Genomic DNA, 17,344 nt, shown 5'->3' with positions numbered 1-17,344 from the left:
AGCGTAACTGTTCCCTCTTCGACTCTTCGACTCATTGTGTTTCACCCTCTGGCAGACACCCCTACCCATTGTCGCCAACGCTACGCACCACAGTCGTGCCTAGGGAATTTCTCCCCTCCCAGTACTAGTCACCCTTCAACGCGTTATTGGCTCGTGTGCGGACACGTACCCTAATTTGTATAAATGTCCTCGCCATGACGAAAGCCTCGACCGTAGGAACCACCTTGCCGCAACAATTTTATGCACCCTCGTTCAAGGTCATAACCGATCAGACGATCGTTGGATAAGAATTCGAGCGTCCAGATGACTCGATTTTTTATTCGATCCATATATTCGAATGTTACACCATATAGTGTAATTTTAGTCAATATTTTTGTATTTTGTACAACAATTATAGTTATTATACAGGGTGTTCGGCCACCCTTGGGAAAAATTATAATGGGAGATTCTAGAGGCCAAAATAAGACGAAAATCAAGGATACTAATTTGTTGATGGAGGCTTTGATAAAAAGTTATTAACGTTTAAAGTTCTGCGCACGCAGCTGTTCACAGATTGCCGTTCTACAGACGGAACTCTAAACGTTAATAGCTTTTTAACGAAGCCTCAACCAACAAATTAGTATTTTTGATTTTCGTCTTATTTTGGCCTCTAGAATTTTCCATTAAAATTTTTCCCAAGGGTTGCCGAACATCCTGTATATTAACGCTGTTAAAAAAAAGTGAATTACCCTAAATGGGAATAGGTACAAAAATTCGTAAACTAAATTTTAGCACTGTTGTGCACGAATAACAATGTAGTGAGACCTTAAAAATATTTTAATTAATGTCAAGGGCAACATTATAAATTTTCTACAATAAAGAGAAATAAAAAGTATTAGCGAACTTGTTACTTAATTCTACAACTTTTGAGGGGCTCGACGGTGTATGGTTATTTCATATTTTATTTAAAGTTCGGAATAATGTCTCTTTTCTTTCAAACGAGCGAATTCCATTCTTAAAGGGACGATCGTTTAAATAGATGCGATTGCAAGAATTGTCTCGGTCTCTCCGACCAAGTAAAAACGTAACGATCCGAAAGTTGCGGCTTCTTTATAAGCCACAGAATTTTATTCTTCCCCTTCACGATCGTGGGAGGCACTGAAGAAGCTATCAGATGATTGTATAAAAAGAAATTGGTTCTTGGCTGAACGGTAATGAGAGTTCTTCTCGTGGTAATCGTTTATGTGATTGTTATCGCGAAGGGTATCGTAATTTCCTTTAATCGTACCAAAATTCAGAGACGATATGGTTGTTGGTTTTTAATTAATACCAATATCTATTTTTTTCTTTTCAATGCCCATAGGAAAGATAATTTTTATTGCACGTGCAAATTGATCATACTGAAAATACAATCGTTATACGTGAATTCTTGTTTCAACGAATATTTATTGAAATCTAAAAGATATACATTTGGTTTTTGTATTGTCTAATCTAAGCAGTAAATATTATATAAATAGTTTCACAGTTTAATGCAGCACAGTACTTAAAAATACGGCATTAAGTTGTATCTTCTCAGCAATCAAATTCCTCGCAAAAAAGAACGTAACTTATATTTTACTTTATAATTCTGTGGCAACACTTCCTGCATTCACCACTAGAGGGCTACACTCAACGTATCTTTCTCGCAAGTGCCCAACCGACCTCCTATTCCTATACATATGTATATAAATCTTCTTGATGAGACTCTGATGACACTTCTTCCTACAACAGCAAGCCACCACAATTCCAATATCCTAGTCGGCATTATTCAGTAGAAATAACCATTTTCAAGAATAAGAACGCCACTTGAGTCATATTATTCTTCATGATGTCCAGTATGCCCAATCAGTATGAGTCTTCTCTCAAGTTTGGTTCACATTGAAGAATACCTAACACTATCAATTCCATCAGACGTTGCAGTTATCCTCCTTCTTAGCGATCAAATGTTTGAAGAACAAGGGCGTCACTTCGATTACACTTTCTAATCACACTTGGCTCGAGTCAGCAGCCACTCCATGAGTCCCCCATTCATTTGCAGAACTCGAAACTAAAGACGACACAGAACGTACTTCTGACTTATGAAAAGGATTAACGCTGAACGGGAGTAGCTAGGGCAGTGGATTTTAACCGATGCATTGTTAAGCAACTAGTAACGACGCTCCTTTGACGGGGCGCTGTAACGACGAACGAACTTCCGTTCGCTGATCTTAATACGGTCTTACCCTTGCAAATTCGAGGTTCTCTCAGTCGACGGAAGCTTCGTTCGTGGAATTGAAACACAGGCCATTAGACGGCGGCCGAATGCAGAGAGGAGGACCGTCCGGGAAATTGCTCGCGAAAAACTGTGCAACGAAACAACCCCGACGTAATCGTGGCAACGATTATTTGCCAGGCTTCCAAGCTTCTCGTTTCGGTTCTTTAGGATGAAACCACCCCGACGTACCAGCGAGGGGTTAACAATGGCTGTTACGTGAGCTGCGATCGTAACGGTTCGCGTAGTTAGCGTCTTCTAGACAATGACAAATCCCTCGACATAATCTTGATCGACAATTTCGAACAGCGCCGTTCTATCGACTTTACGTCGACGATTGTCTTAAACAATTGCATGTTATCAACCTGAACGAAGCAACGAAACGTCGAATTCTCGATGCTGGTTGTGCTTAATTTATCGGCGATCGCTGGTTAAAAAGAATTAAACGCTCGACTCCGAGGGACTCGAACCGTAGCAGATCCCTCGCTGAGAGTCAATGAGACTGTTGTATCAAATCTTGATAATTTCATTCAAGCTTTCTTGCAAATCATAATTCTACTGGGGTGTGGTTTGGATCGTTGACTAGGTTCAAGTAAATGTAGAGTATGTAGCAGATTTGTAGAGCAGTGACATTCTTTGTATAATCGAGCTATAGTGTTCAATGTGTCCCGTGTATCTTCGATATTTAAACTCTTTTCTTTTACTTTTTGTTTCAAATTATAGTTGTATTCTCTACTATCTATTAGTTATTCAACTGTTAAGTGAAGTACACTGTAGGAAACATTTTTATTTTAAGAAGCACAGTGGTTTTACACTGTTGTAATCAAATTTGTATAAAGTGAAAGTGTGAACGCTGCAAATGTTTATAAAACTTGATATTTTACTTTCTACAAAATGAAAACTGTCTCATTCTACACATGTATTTCGAAATGCTTACGTAATATGGTGCTGGAAAATTACCCGTGATTCGCTTTTTGGGTCAAAGCTTGCGTATAATTTCCACGCAACATTCTCACGTTTGTAACTCCAGATGTGTTTTTGAGTTGTAAACCAATTTGTGGTGCTTGGTTGTGTTGAAATGCAAGTGTGAAATCATATTTAAGTTACACAATTATTATTTCACGAAGGAAACTCGCTAAAGCAGAAATGCAGATTGCGTTACGCTTTAATTATGTTTTGTATCACGGACTATTGAAACGTAACGGGTAACGTGTTAACGATTCTTAAACGATCAATGAGTTTCATCAGCCGCAAAACAAATGGCAAGAAGCAAAGGGGAGAATAAATTATAATGGTCAATTAAATGTCGTTGCAAATCTAATTGCTTATTCATCTTTTAAGAGCGACGGCACGCGAATCAATTGAATCAATGATTCACCGTGTCTCCAGAGTTCGTCATTTAAAGAATTGAATGGCTACCATGAATAACGATTTACGCCCATGCGAGACATCAGCGCTTTTTCATGTTCCATTCAAAGATAATTACGAGAAAGGTTCTATTTACAAACACGGTATAATTAATTAAGAACATTTGATTCCTCGCGTGCACTCTAATGACACCGATTGTGCTCGTTTGTAGTCAATTTTTGCAGCAATAAAATTGGCACAGATTGTTTTAGAAAATGTACTATACTTAAATTGAATAACAAGAATAGGTTTATATCGAATAAAAATAAATAATATTGAAATAAAATAATAATTCAATTTTTGTGTTACATATTAATATTTGGGGTTGATTTGAGGAGGTTTGAAATAGCTGTTGGAAAACCCGTTATCGTGTTTATGTTAATAATTCAGGATCTACTTGCAGGAAAACGAGCTCTTGCTATGTATTTTCGTTTTATTTCTGGGTAAGGTAAATTCAGAATTATGCATTTTGATGTTTACTCGCCACTGATTGCGTCGAATACGGAATCGAGGAATAAATTTGATACCTCAAGTTTGTAAATTAATTGATCCGTTTTATTTAACATCTTACAAAAGCATCCATTTAATTATATTTCTATTTATAAAGAAATATAATAGTAAATATTTTAAGTAGTAATTACCAGAAAAAGTACAATTATAATGGATCGTAATAAACGACAGAAGAATATGTGCAAAATTAATAACAAAATTAAAATAGTACTCTGAGAATGAAAATTAAATTCTTTCTTGTAATATTGCATTACAGATAACATATGCGAGAGTATTAATCATAAATTTCTTTGAAATCATTATCTAGAAAACTGTGAAAGAAAGAACAATCAAATTCATTTCCGTATGGAGGGTGGCTAAAAGCATCAATCATAGCCGGACTATTCATTACCGACGATAATAAATCGCGACAGACTTTCTTTCCACTCTACATTACCACTTTAGGTGACAATTTAAATTAGAACCGAAGTAAAAAGACAAACCTTTCCCATTAATAGAAAAAATTTGCACAGCGAATTCTCTACCGAGTATAATATATTGGTTCGCGAGATAATGAATTGTTTTCCAGATTGAAACACAGTCAATGATAAAATATGAGCTACTTTATCGAACATTTCGTTCAACTCATGAAGAATTCATTTTTCGAGTTACTTAATCGTACTTACATTAAGTAAACTGCTCGATTTTTAATATTCCTTCGAGTTACAACTGGGACAAGTTCCTTTTGTCTACTCTGTTCATACATTTTCATTTATGCATTCGTAATTTTCAAGATTGATACGTCTATCTCCACATTTCGTTCGAAAGAGTGCTTTTAATATCGTTTTTATTATATTGTTAACCTCTTTACCGAGCAATATCTACTATTGTAGACGAAAAGAATACAGTTAGAGTTTTTCTTCGAGGCTAAAATACAAGACTACACATAGCAATCAGAGTTGTATCTTTACAATGCTCACAAATAATAGAAACTAAGATGTAAACAGAAAGAAACTCTTTTATCGTGTGTTTCAGTTCGAAAGAAAGAATCAAAATAACAAATTAGTATAATATAAATGATTGCTTTTAACCACAAGAGGGATACATAAAGGAATCTAAATTACTAGATAATTAAAAAATGAAACTAGTAGATCACTGTTCAATTATAACTGCAATTCCACTGTTGACTTATCGCGATTGTGCATCTGGGGAGGAATCCGCGAGAATTAGGATTTCCAGGCCGGATTTCAGTTGAGGAGGAATTTGTTGCGTCTCCTTCCGCGAGAACAAATAACAGTAACTCAGCAGTAGTAAAGGTAATGTAGAATTCCGAAAGTTTCGCTTGTCCAAGCGAACGGAATTATTTAAAAGCGCAGTCGCGACCGCAATACGAAACGAGCAACTTAAAGGGATTATTCCTTAATTTATGTTGAACGGCGACAGCTGAACTATTAATTCCGCCCTGAAAAGATGACTCTCCCCTGTCGCTTTTTCGCTTAGCTCTAATTGCTACGGAATAAACGGCGAAATATTTTAAAAGGGTACGCAAAATACAGGTTCCTTAAACTTGCTAGTAGAACAAACAGGAAACGAACGATAGTTTTCGAACTTTACATCATTCTAGGACTTTAGTCGAGCGGAAGGTTTCTTTCTAGGTTATTATCCAATCGTTAGAACTCTTCGTTGGTCAATAAAAGCAGTAATATTCCATATTTCAGGAATAGGAAATTTTCGATAAAATATCCACTCGATTTCAGATTATATGCTTTGCAGTGTAAATTGTCAAAATTAACATTAATAATTAGCTAGGCTTCTGGTGGAAAACCGTCGGGAACAAATACAGCTAAAGTCAATATTGTAAAAGTAAATTCCGATTTTCCAACTGATGTCTACTAATATTTAAACAGGCCAGTGATGGTTGAAATCAAACATAGAGTAACAAACGAGAGAGTGAAAATTAGACTAATATATTCTCTATTATTATTGCGTAAGATTCTTCTTTAAATTGCAGGTATAATTCTTTCGTTTTCGTTGTCGATAATTGTGTCTATCTGACCTATAGTACGTTCTAATATCCAAGTCATGTCGGTCTATTATTATAGTCTGGATTATTTCCCGCAATCGTGTTATGTTTGTAACCCGCAATACATCCGAGTCCCAAGTGTATCGTCCAAAATAAACGAGGAAAACTGAAATTGTCTAAAGCATGAGGAGCAGATTAAAATGAATAAAATTACATTTGGTTTGTGCGCCGTCGATGCCGTTTAATTATCACATTTTTTTTTATCTCGAACTTTTGTTTACATATTTACAGTCTTACTCCTCACTTAGAAAAGCATATGTTATTTTACGAAATAAGAGAACAGATATAGTAAACTGTTTGTAATCTATTAGGTTGTATTTGATAAATCTGTAATTTATATACAGCTCCCACACTGATATTTGTGTACTATAATGATCACTATAAATGAAGAGAAACTTTCTCTCTTATGAATATTTTCTCATTTATTTTTACCAAATAATTTATTACACTCTTTGTGGCAGACCTGGGCAAATTTCATTTAAAATAAAAATAAGAAATAATTTATTTTAGATCTTTATTTGAAAATAAGAATAATTTCGAGGTATTTGAGATAATGCGATTTCAAATAATGAGTTATTTTGTTATTTCTTTATTTCAAATTGATCAAAAGAAATAATCATCAAAAAGATTTTATTTTATGAAATCTAATTTTGCAATGCTTTTATAACATTTATAAGTAGTACATTATACGCATTTTTTATTCTCCTGCATAATGTTTTGCAATTGAAAACCAAATTAACACCTGTATTTTTAAATATAATTTTAAATTTTTCATTTTCTACCAAGTCGCCAATGGTATAAAGGAATCAATAACAAAATTGATATCCTGTTCAAACTGTTGTCGACAATAAGATAATTTATGCGAAGACGTAGAAATATTCTCAGTTATAGAAAGTGATCTGTTTATATTTAATAAATTCGTTAAGTTCCTCCTCTCCATGTATTCGTTTTAAGTGTGATCGGAAATTTGATGTCATTTTGAAAGATCCCTTTATCGTAACTTCTTTAGTTGTACATTTCTTACAAATAACAATTATAACTCCATTTAAGTTTGATTATTCAGATATTGAAAAAATGTTCCCTCAAGAAGAGGTTTTCGTTCTGTTACGCGTATTATTTCTTGCAAATGAGAATCTGATTCACTTTCTAACAGATTAGTGCTTTCTTCTTGCACCATTATTTGATGCAACGTGTATAAACTTGATATGACACGTATAACACCTTAAATTACTATACAAATAACTAAACTTCGCTTTTCGAAAGTTACGAGACAACTGATTCACCGATGTTGACGTTACAAACAATAATATTGGAAGTAGGCAAACATCTGTGTGAGCTTATCCTTCGGAAACGCAAAGCCTGAGACCAAAACAGAGTGTGGAATTGTATCGAAAAAACAGTCAACAAAGATATAAACCAGTCGCAGAATTGATAATCAGAATACAATTTCCACTAAAACACAATTTCGAAAATCCAAATATTAAAGTTAATTGCATAATTATTTCAAATAATTATAAAATAAAATATCATGTTATTTGAAATAATATTTCGGAAGTAATTGCAGGCATGAAAATAATTATAAAATAAAATAACATGTTATTTGAAATAATATTTCAAATAGTGTTATTTCAGAAGTACCCAGGTCTGCTTTGTGGTTACTCCCCTATTTACAAAGTAGTTTTTTCGTTGTTTAAGTAATGTCCCATTACAAAACCGATAGAGAAGTGTAATATAAAACGTATACAATAATAATAATGCCAACAATAACGCCCTATTGTCCCAAGCGGTCACTCATACCAAAGTATTGGTTTTGATCGCGGCCAACGTAGCTTAACGTCCATGATCGAACGAGTACCAGTGTTTCCAACGTGCCATGATCGCTGACAAGTTTCATTTTAATTTAAGCCCTTAAATATCTCTCTCTCAACTTTTGTCCCGAAGATCGTCTGAGGGTTAAAGATATATTTCCAGTTGCGTGGTCCAAAATAAGCGAAGGAAACGCGAATCGTCTGGGGCATCGCGAGCAGATCAAAATGGCGGAATTCTTCAGTTCAGGGGAAACTTAATCAACAGAACGTACGGGGAAGCATCTTTCGCGATAGAACAGACAACGGGAAGTAAAATCCAAGTCTCCGCGAGTGCACCAAATAACAATGAACCTTAATTAGCGGGTTCGTAGGTGCGAAATGTTGGAGGAACGCCCGTTCCCGATAACGGTCCTCAAAACTTTGCTCGACGATTCCGGCGGAGCAAAGAGGTATCCAGGCACGTCCCTGCGGACGAGCTAGACACAATGTCTCTGAAAGGGTCCTCCATGGCCACGTTTATGACACGGCAAGACAGATAGCGAGAATATTCGCGGAACTATGTAAATTTCGTTCCTGATTCCCGGTGAATTGCATCGCGGACTCTGCTGGCCGCGTCGACGAAGATAACCGCGACAGATGCCAGACGGTCGGTAAATCTTTTATGAAATTACCGTGAAACCATCGACATCGCGCTTACCCCATCGTGGCGGTGCACCATGGTTGCGCAGACAGGCTGCGCCAGAGCGTCCACCCTCGCGAGGAACTTGAACTTCCCTCGGGGGAGGGCAAGAAAGTAAAGGGTATAACCGAACACCCAAATTGAACTTTGGACGTATCGATAGACAGACACCCCAAAGAAAACTTTTTCTGCCGAATATTGACCCACCACCCCTACTATTAGGGTAGTTACAAGGCAGAACGTAATGTACAGTTTAAGCTGCCGTTTCTTTTGTTGTATGAAATACAAAATTATGAACAAAATCGTGGACATTCTACCCGAAGGCGTACACGTTTCTAAATTTTTTCAGAATTTTTGGTTGCAAAACGGAATTTTAAACAATTACAAAAATTGAAAAATGCTGATTTTGTATTGAAGTGACCACGTTTATATTTTTACAGTCTCGTTATAGTTGTCAGTATGTAATTTTTTCTGATTCTTCGAAGTGATGGAATATAGTTACAAAAAATTGAAATCTAAGTAGACTCTTATAGCAGTGGTTTGAGGTTTTGAAAAACTCAGACAATTGCTTTGATTGCTGGGGAAAAAATTGTTCCCCATGAATATTCCTCGAGTATCCATCAAGAAGGAATTGTATAATATCTAGGGCGATCGAATAAAGCATGTGTACCGAGCAAACCCCCAACGCGTGTGACCCCTCAACCCTTGACCTTCAATCATGTACATACCATAGGGGCAGTCATAGTAATTAGCATTGCTTACATATCAACGTGCATTGGATCGGTATAAAACCTGTTTCTCGAGACAGAATAGTACCAATCAAGATCAATTACTGAATTACATCGCGATTCCTCATTAACATTCTCGGGTCCACAACGCGAACGTTATCGAGGGTGGTACTGGAAATTTGCTAAATGTTATCTGTGTTAGACTTGATAACCACTGAGAGTGAGGGAAATAGAGAAAAATATTCAACGTATGTTAATGCTACAGGTTCTACAATTATTAAGAAGTCAAAGTATGTAGTTTTCTTTAACCCCTTGACGTATATATAATTTGTCAAACGTATACTATTTAATTTCGTTCAAATTTATTCGTACAAGGAGTGGCCACGAAAAAGAATAGATTTGTATATTAAATACCTCGTAAATGTAAAAATGTGTTGATTCATATAAGACTCGATGACGAGTGAGTAGCCTCACGATCGTGAAACTTGACCTCAAGAACTTATAACGAGTCAGACTCGTCATTGTACGGTAAGGGGTTAAAAAGTTTAAAACAGAAAAGCTGATTTGTCTGACGTTCGTCTTTGGAAGTCCAGAGATATCGAAAAAGGATTTACCAGCACGAAATCATAGGGAAGTAGCCTATCAGGGAAATTGCAACTCTGATAGAACAAAGGAGACGAACCGTGCAACTCAATCTTACCAGACTCGGAGCTGCTTAATCACCACGGATCCCCGTGACGAGGCGATCGCTATTCACCGGATGTCCGTCGCAACCATGTCGTCCGAAAAACGATGAACTCCGACCTAAGTAGCCGCTTAGAAGGCTGGCCGCACGCAAACGTTAAACAGCCTTTAACCGAAGGGAGCTTGAAGAGCGAAAGGGGAGCGAAAGAGAGACGCGGCTCTCGGGGTAGGCGAGGATTCCACGCGATTGTCGGCGCGTGCGCGTGTCCACACACACACAAATATGCTCAAACACGCGCAAACTCGTGTACCACGCCGGTGTCAAATGGAGAACCTATTTCAACGAGACGGGAGTCTCAGGGTTTGGGGGAGTGCGCGCGGCGTTTGCAACGATGAATTCGCGCCGCGATTTTTTTCTTTTGGGTTTCGTTCGTGCTTGCGTCTTCTTTGCCAGGGGACCAAGTTCGTAACCTGGCGAGCGAGAATATTCCTGGGAGCACGAATCTAGTCACAAATCGTATTTTCGTGGCGGGTACAAGTGTCTATAGGAGGGACTGTCGTAACCAAAATGGAGAAACATATGTTTACAAGCAACGATTACAAACGGAAAACTGTCATTCTTGTCGACATTCGTTGTCGACGACGAAAATTCATTTCGATCGTAACAGTTATCGATGGGAGAAATTTTGTTACGAGTCGCTAATAACGTTTATCGGCGGGGCAGTTTATTTTGGTTACTTGTAACGGTTATTAATGAGGAGGACTCTATTTCGATCACTGGATAACGGTTATCGACGGGGGAATTTATTTTAATTGTTCGTGATAGTTAGCGGCGAGAGAAATTTCGTTTCGATCGTTCCTAATGATTGTCGATGAGAAAAATATTGTTTTAATTGCACTTTATTTGAAATCATGATGTATAATTCCATTTGTTCGAATCAACTGTACTGTTCGTGCGACAGTGTACATATGTAAACATTGACATTTCACGTTTTTTTCTTTGTTTTAGTAATATATTTTTCAAAATATTTTCATTATTACTAGTCCTAAGTTATTTCAATATATAAGATATAATATGCACCGATTATCTGTTTTTGTTCGTATAGTTGAATTATTATTATTTGATTTTATATTGATAAAAAAATTACAAAATAATAGAAAAAAAATCATTTTTTACAAGTAAATGATTTTGCTGAACTAATACAAGGTTGTACACACATTTACCATGAAAACTCTCATTCTGATCATCCTGAAGGAAGAGAATCAAATTTTTATACTGCATAAAAGTGGATATTGTTTAAACTGAAAAAAGAAGAAAACTCGAGAACTGAAACGATCACAGTATTTGTTTATAATTTGTAAAGGAATCGGTCTAATAGTCCCCGAGATATCGTGTCAAACAGCTATAAAAATATCATTTTGAGAAAAACGACCTTAAACTTTTCCGTATAATATGGAAATGTGTACAGAGTTCAGTCTAAAGTCCTGTAACATTATTATTTTTCACTTTAACGTAATCCTTCCAGCATAATGTTTTTAAGACTTAGAACTTTGAGAAGATGTAAAAAAGAAGTTACTTTTGTTTTTCTCCTAGCTAGGTAGAGCCCATAAAGTTTATCACACTAATATTTGAAGTTTTATAACACTTGCTAATTTTCGGATTTCACTTCCTAGTAAAATAGAATCCTTTCACCATAATGTTTTAAAGGCTTGAAACTTTGAGAAAATGTAAACTAGTTGAATCAATTATTTTCGTTTTGAAATTCGATAAACTCTAACAGTGCTCCTCATTTCTCGGATGAAAATGTTGATTTCTTTTTCTTTTTTAATATTTTTTAAAAGTACATTTCTTTAAGTAGAACATTTTAAAAGTGGTCGAAGATTTTAATTTGAGTATGATACAAAAATAAGGTGCAAAATTTATGGTAAATCCCGTTTTCTCTCTTCAATAAGCCACCATTTTTTCAGTTTGGGGGTTTTACAAATTCTTTTGACTAGAATGAAACCTATGACCATGCAAAATAATATTTTGTTTATATTTTCCATTGTCAATTATAGAGTGAAATGTAATACACTGGGAGATTATTAATAATTCGGTTATTATTTTTATTTGATGTTATCATGAGTATATTAATTAGAAAATAATTAAAATCCCAAATTTTGCTTACTTTTTAAACCGAGTCAACAAAATTAACATTTCAGAGTAAAATTTGATAATGATGTAAATAAATAAAAGTTTAGCCTATTGCAATTTAAAACGCTTCTCAGAAAATAAAACACTAGTTCATTGTACCCAAACCGCACATAAAACATTTTTAAGTATGCCAGTTACCGTAACCTCTGGTGAAAAAGGATTTAGTAAACTGAAACTAATTAAAACTTATCTCGGGTCAACCATATGCCAACGATTGGTTTAGAAATTTTAACAACAGGAAATAAACTTCAAAAAACTATGAATTTTGATTATATTATAATAAGTTTCAAATCTATCCAAACAAGAAAAGTTTACGTCACGTAAAATTATCTAATTTATCAAATTTATATCGTCACTTTGTAGTATTTTACTTTTAACATATTTTGTACAATGATTATCCATAAATTATCACAATGGAATTTGTTAATTTTGTCACATATAAAAAATACAATTTTTTTCAAATAAATAATTACGTAAAGTTATTTTTGACAAACTTAGAATTTTTAATTGAATATTATTCCATATTCTCATTCTTTAATCATTATAATTATATTTACAAACGTTTTCTTTGGTTTTTTTCCAAAAACAACAAATTTTTTTAGGGTTGCTATTGTTATTATAAAATATCTAAGCACAGCTGTGATTGAAACAATTAACTAGGGTTAGATTGCAACGCAATAATTAGTAGAATTTTCATCCTACGTTCTCTTACTTCTTTTCTTCGTCTGAGAATAGAGTCGTCACAAAAAAAAAATTAATGAAATAATTTTTGAAGTTCACTTGCTCGTCAAGTTGCATACGTTTGCCGTTTCCATTCGCATTGTTAGATGGCAAAAACTGGTCGGGAGTGAAACTTTTTTATCGATACATTCCCTGTCAACTCGTCAGAATTTCAACGAATAGACGCCGAAACAACGCGTTACGAACCATTCAGAAAACGTCTTTCCACGAACGTTACTTCCGTCGTATTTCGGGACTGGCGGGCTTCCATGGATACGCGGCACATTGCATTGGTCATTGGCCGTATTTTACCATCTGTTAGCGTGAAACTATAGCTTGTTACTTTGTTCGAGCGAACGACAAAAAAAATTGACTTCGATTATTCTCCAAATATAACCGTACGGGGAGCAAACTCGTCGATCACTTCAGTTAACCGGGAATCAGATCAATGGGATGATTCATTATTTGACAAGAGTAACGTTCCAAAATTCTTTCGAGGAATAAATCAAAAATTGAAAGGAATGGAAATTTATTTAAAGCCGCAAATCTAAAGTTATACCTAAAAATGAATTTTTAAACTACTTATTAAAATTTTTTATTTAATTTGTTTAATGTCACTTTTTAAAAATAAGATTTAAACATTTAACACGTTCACTGCCACGGCACTTTTGAGACTTTTCACTGAGGTTCTAAACAAAAATACTTCTCAAGACGAAATGTCAAAGAAAATGAACTTTGGTTTTTAGGTTATGTATAATAAATAGTAAATAATATAGTGAATGGACAAATTTGGTTTCGTAGAATCTTTCACGGATTTCGACTTGCATATAAACACTCTAGGAACTGTTTTAGTATTTTGACCAACTTTGATAATTTCTGTTTGAACGGAAGTCATTTTCGAAGATACAAATCAATGCTACGATGATAGAGTCACTGACACGTGACAACTCAATAATGCATGCCCTCCCTTCGCAGATTGGATCTAATCTTCATTAATCTCTCGTTTTCCGTCGCCCCTTTTCATTAGTTAAAATGAACGCGATACTATTTACCCTGACAACACGTTGGTACAGTTAAACAAGCGCAATGGTTCGGTTCGCGTATCTGCGTGGAAACGGTTATATTTCTTCGCGAACAGACCAGGTTGGACACGCCTACGAACTGGCCCTATTTCGATCAAAGATGCTCAGGTTTCAGAAATTTGTTCAAGAGCCACTCGAAATCGTCCCCAGAATTCTTCTCAACCCCTGCTGGAACGAGACTTGACCAATATTCGTTTCACAAGTTTCGTTCGCGTTTAATTTCAGAAGGGATGAAAATCCACTCTAGAGAAATTTTGATACATGGTTTCGTCAGTTAAATTTTAAAGAGATTATAGTGTTCGTTTTATTCCCAACATTCTAAATACAATGGTACACATCAGTATAACAAAGTATCGTATCAGTCGAGATAGCCAAAAGACGTAAAATGTACGTTCGCGTCGCTAAAATAAGACCCCCACTATTCGATACACAGCGTTCAACGAACCGAACTAGAAATACGCGAACGACCGCGGATGAAAAATTAAGCGCGACGCCTCTCCAGCTGATCGATAAACCGAAATTCATGAAATCTTACATAATTGACGAGCGCACAACGGCTCGGAGTGGAGTGAACCGCGTAACCGTTCGTTTCTCTACGCGATTCGAGGTGTAACGGATTGATCGTCCCACTAATCGTTTTCGAGAAACGCACGCGAAACGTTTGCCCCGTTGGTTATCGATCCTCGGCGCTACGTTCGACGAAATTCCACGAAATGCGTTCACGCACGTTCGACGAGAGAAAGAAACGCGAAAATGGTTGGGGCGATTTAGGGGCGAGAGACGGAGAAGCGGAGAGCGCGACTTCACGTGGCTTCTATTGATTTACTACGAGGCGCCGCTTTCGCGAAAGAACCGCAAAGTCCCGTAGTGAAAAGTTCGTTGATCGATCCGCTGTCAGTCGGAATCTCCTGGCCGTTGTCTCGTGTATAGTCACGTTGGCACTGCAACAGTCTGCCCCGGCAGTTCAGTGACACGATGCACTGCACTACGGCTTTAGCCTGGCTTCGGGGAATCGACACCGGTGGGTAACGCGCACTTTTCAGCAGTTCCACAGACAGCGAACGCGAAAAAACGAGTAGACGCAGGGTTCTAGGGCACTACGGGGTAAAAATGGCAGAGTACGTTGGTCAAACTGTGTCAAAAGATCGCGCGAACCTCGGTTGCCGTCAGAGGGTGATGAACACCAAGGACAGCCGAGCGAGACGGCGAAATAAAGAGGACGAGAGACACAGGAGAGGCGAGAAGGGGTGGAAAAACGAGCAGGTCGCAGGCCGCAGGGCGTACGGGCTACATCCGTACCTCCTTACTTCGGCAAAATCAATAACCTGTTTGGGGGTGTAGGAGAGAACCTAAGGAGAGAGGCCATAGTACGGCACCGCCGCACTAGGTAGAACCCAGTCAGGTGTGTTTGAAAATACGTACGCGATCCAGGTGCGATTGTCCCGAAGCGTCTCTTCCCCGGAACGTTCGTAATCGGCAACCGAACGTGAAGTCACCACCCCCGAAAGTCCTGACACCTGCCCGACAGCACCCACCTGGGCAGCGGGTCCTCCAGTCCTCGGGATCCAGTCGAAGAAACGAACCACGACACTCCAGCAGCCCCTGGCACGAGCTCACCACGCACCGGTATACCCAAAGACTCCTTAAAACCTCCGACGACGACACTATCAAGAGAGAACTCCCACTCTCAGAGGTTGTACCCTGTTTTCATTGTCCACCACCTCGCGGATAGCGGGCGAATGGCTCGTTATCCTATCCGAATCGCGCGCTCCACTCTCCACCGGAAAGGAGAGGTCTCTCGCCACCCCAACAACCGGTTGTCCGTCTCGAAAACTCCAGCCAGTCGGCACGCTGAACGCGGGTACGCGCGGCGAGATCGCGCGTGTCGACGTGCGATCTTCCCGTATGATGGAAGCTGTGCTCCGTAACGGTGGTGCTTGGCGAGCCAAGGAGACAGAGGACGAACGCGACGCGCCAACGACGCACGTTTCAACTTGTCGCGGCTGTGGGGCGCGGACCACTACCTCGACGAGCCTCCCGGATCGTTGGATAAAACTCGGTGGGGCCGTTCCGGTCGGCGTGCGAACTCCCCACTCTCTCTTTCCCCCTACCACGCGATCCACCGACGTTCCACTCCACCTCCAGCCTCACCCTCTCGCTCGCCTTTCCTCTCTTTCCGGCCAACGACACCCTCGCCCGCCATCCCCACCCTAACCCAACCAGACGCCGCGAACGTCGCGTCCCGTCGCGTCGCGTCGCGACGCTGTCACCCCCTCGACCCTGCAGGGTGCGCGAGCGCACGACGCGTGCTCTGCGCTACGGTCATGCACTTGGCGTGCGTCGTTAATGTTGACCGAGCGCGTGACTCGACCCACCGTGTGTGTGTGTGTGTGCTAACGGGGATGGAGATTAGTATGATGCTGCGTCACGGGATTCGTTCCTTACGAGGAAAAGAATCGCTGACCCTGGAACGCCGATCCTCGGGGGTAGTTCGATCCGGGGACCAAGATTAGGGCTAGGCGTAGGTGTCTCTCACCTGCAAGATCATTCGGGGATTGGAGTTCGGGAAAGATTCGGGGACGTACGCGTGAAATATTGCCCAGATGCGATAAGGTCAACGAGGGGATGAAGATTAATGCTCCCGCGATATGCTCCTCGGCCCTAACTACGCCTAAAATGTTCATTTTGTAAATTATTTTTTGTCTTAGTAATCATTTTCGTAAATTTATTTAACGTTTCAGCTTGAGAATTAATTGTTTCAGTTTCATAATGAAAAATATATTGGTAACTGTAATATAATGTAACATAAGGGAAACATGTACGACTATGGAAGTATTTGCGACAGGAACTAATGAAATCGTACAAAATATGATATTTAAAAAACTTGTATATTTGATTAATTTATTTTTTGTTTTTTTAGTTTCAAAGAGAAAAGACTTGTCACCCATATATGAATAACGTGGCACTCAAATGTATAAATATCGATTTTATTTATTCACACAACTCATCAATATCGTTGAAAATATTCGGAATAACCTTATGCTGAAGATTTTTAATTTTAATTTATATACAAAAGGATTGAACGTGTGTTTTGTTCGTTTTAAAATAATTTGTTTTAAAATATATTTATGTGCAAAAGAGTTGAATGTGTGTTTTGTTCGTTGTGTAATAAATAACTGGGGGCAGCGAGACAACTTCATT

At 38.0% G+C, this 17,344-nt stretch overlaps 1 protein-coding gene across 5 annotated transcripts in view; it reads right to left on the bottom strand.

Annotated features, from left to right (window-relative positions):
- The window catches only part of LOC143345127 (neural-cadherin), a 354,511-nt gene extending 338,360 nt beyond the window's left edge, over nucleotides 1–16,151 (bottom strand). For 4 of the 5 annotated variants that reach the window (XM_076772006.1, XM_076771962.1, XM_076771979.1 and 1 more), the window contains exon 1: nucleotides 15,566–16,151. The gene's annotated coding sequence lies outside the window, so the exon portion shown is untranslated. Of the gene's footprint in view, nucleotides 1–10,163; nucleotides 10,238–15,565 lie in introns of those variants that run through there. The other variant, XM_076771971.1, reaches the window with a different exon arrangement.
- Nucleotides 16,152–17,344: the final 1,193 nt, after the last annotated feature.

This window comes from Colletes latitarsis, chromosome 1 (assembly GCF_051014445.1).
Source record: "Colletes latitarsis isolate SP2378_abdomen chromosome 1, iyColLati1, whole genome shotgun sequence".
In the NCBI taxonomy this organism is placed as follows: domain Eukaryota; kingdom Metazoa; phylum Arthropoda; class Insecta; order Hymenoptera; family Colletidae; genus Colletes; species Colletes latitarsis.
The sequence above is the reverse complement of the archived record's forward strand: the minus strand, read 5'-3'. Positions and strand labels throughout refer to the sequence as shown.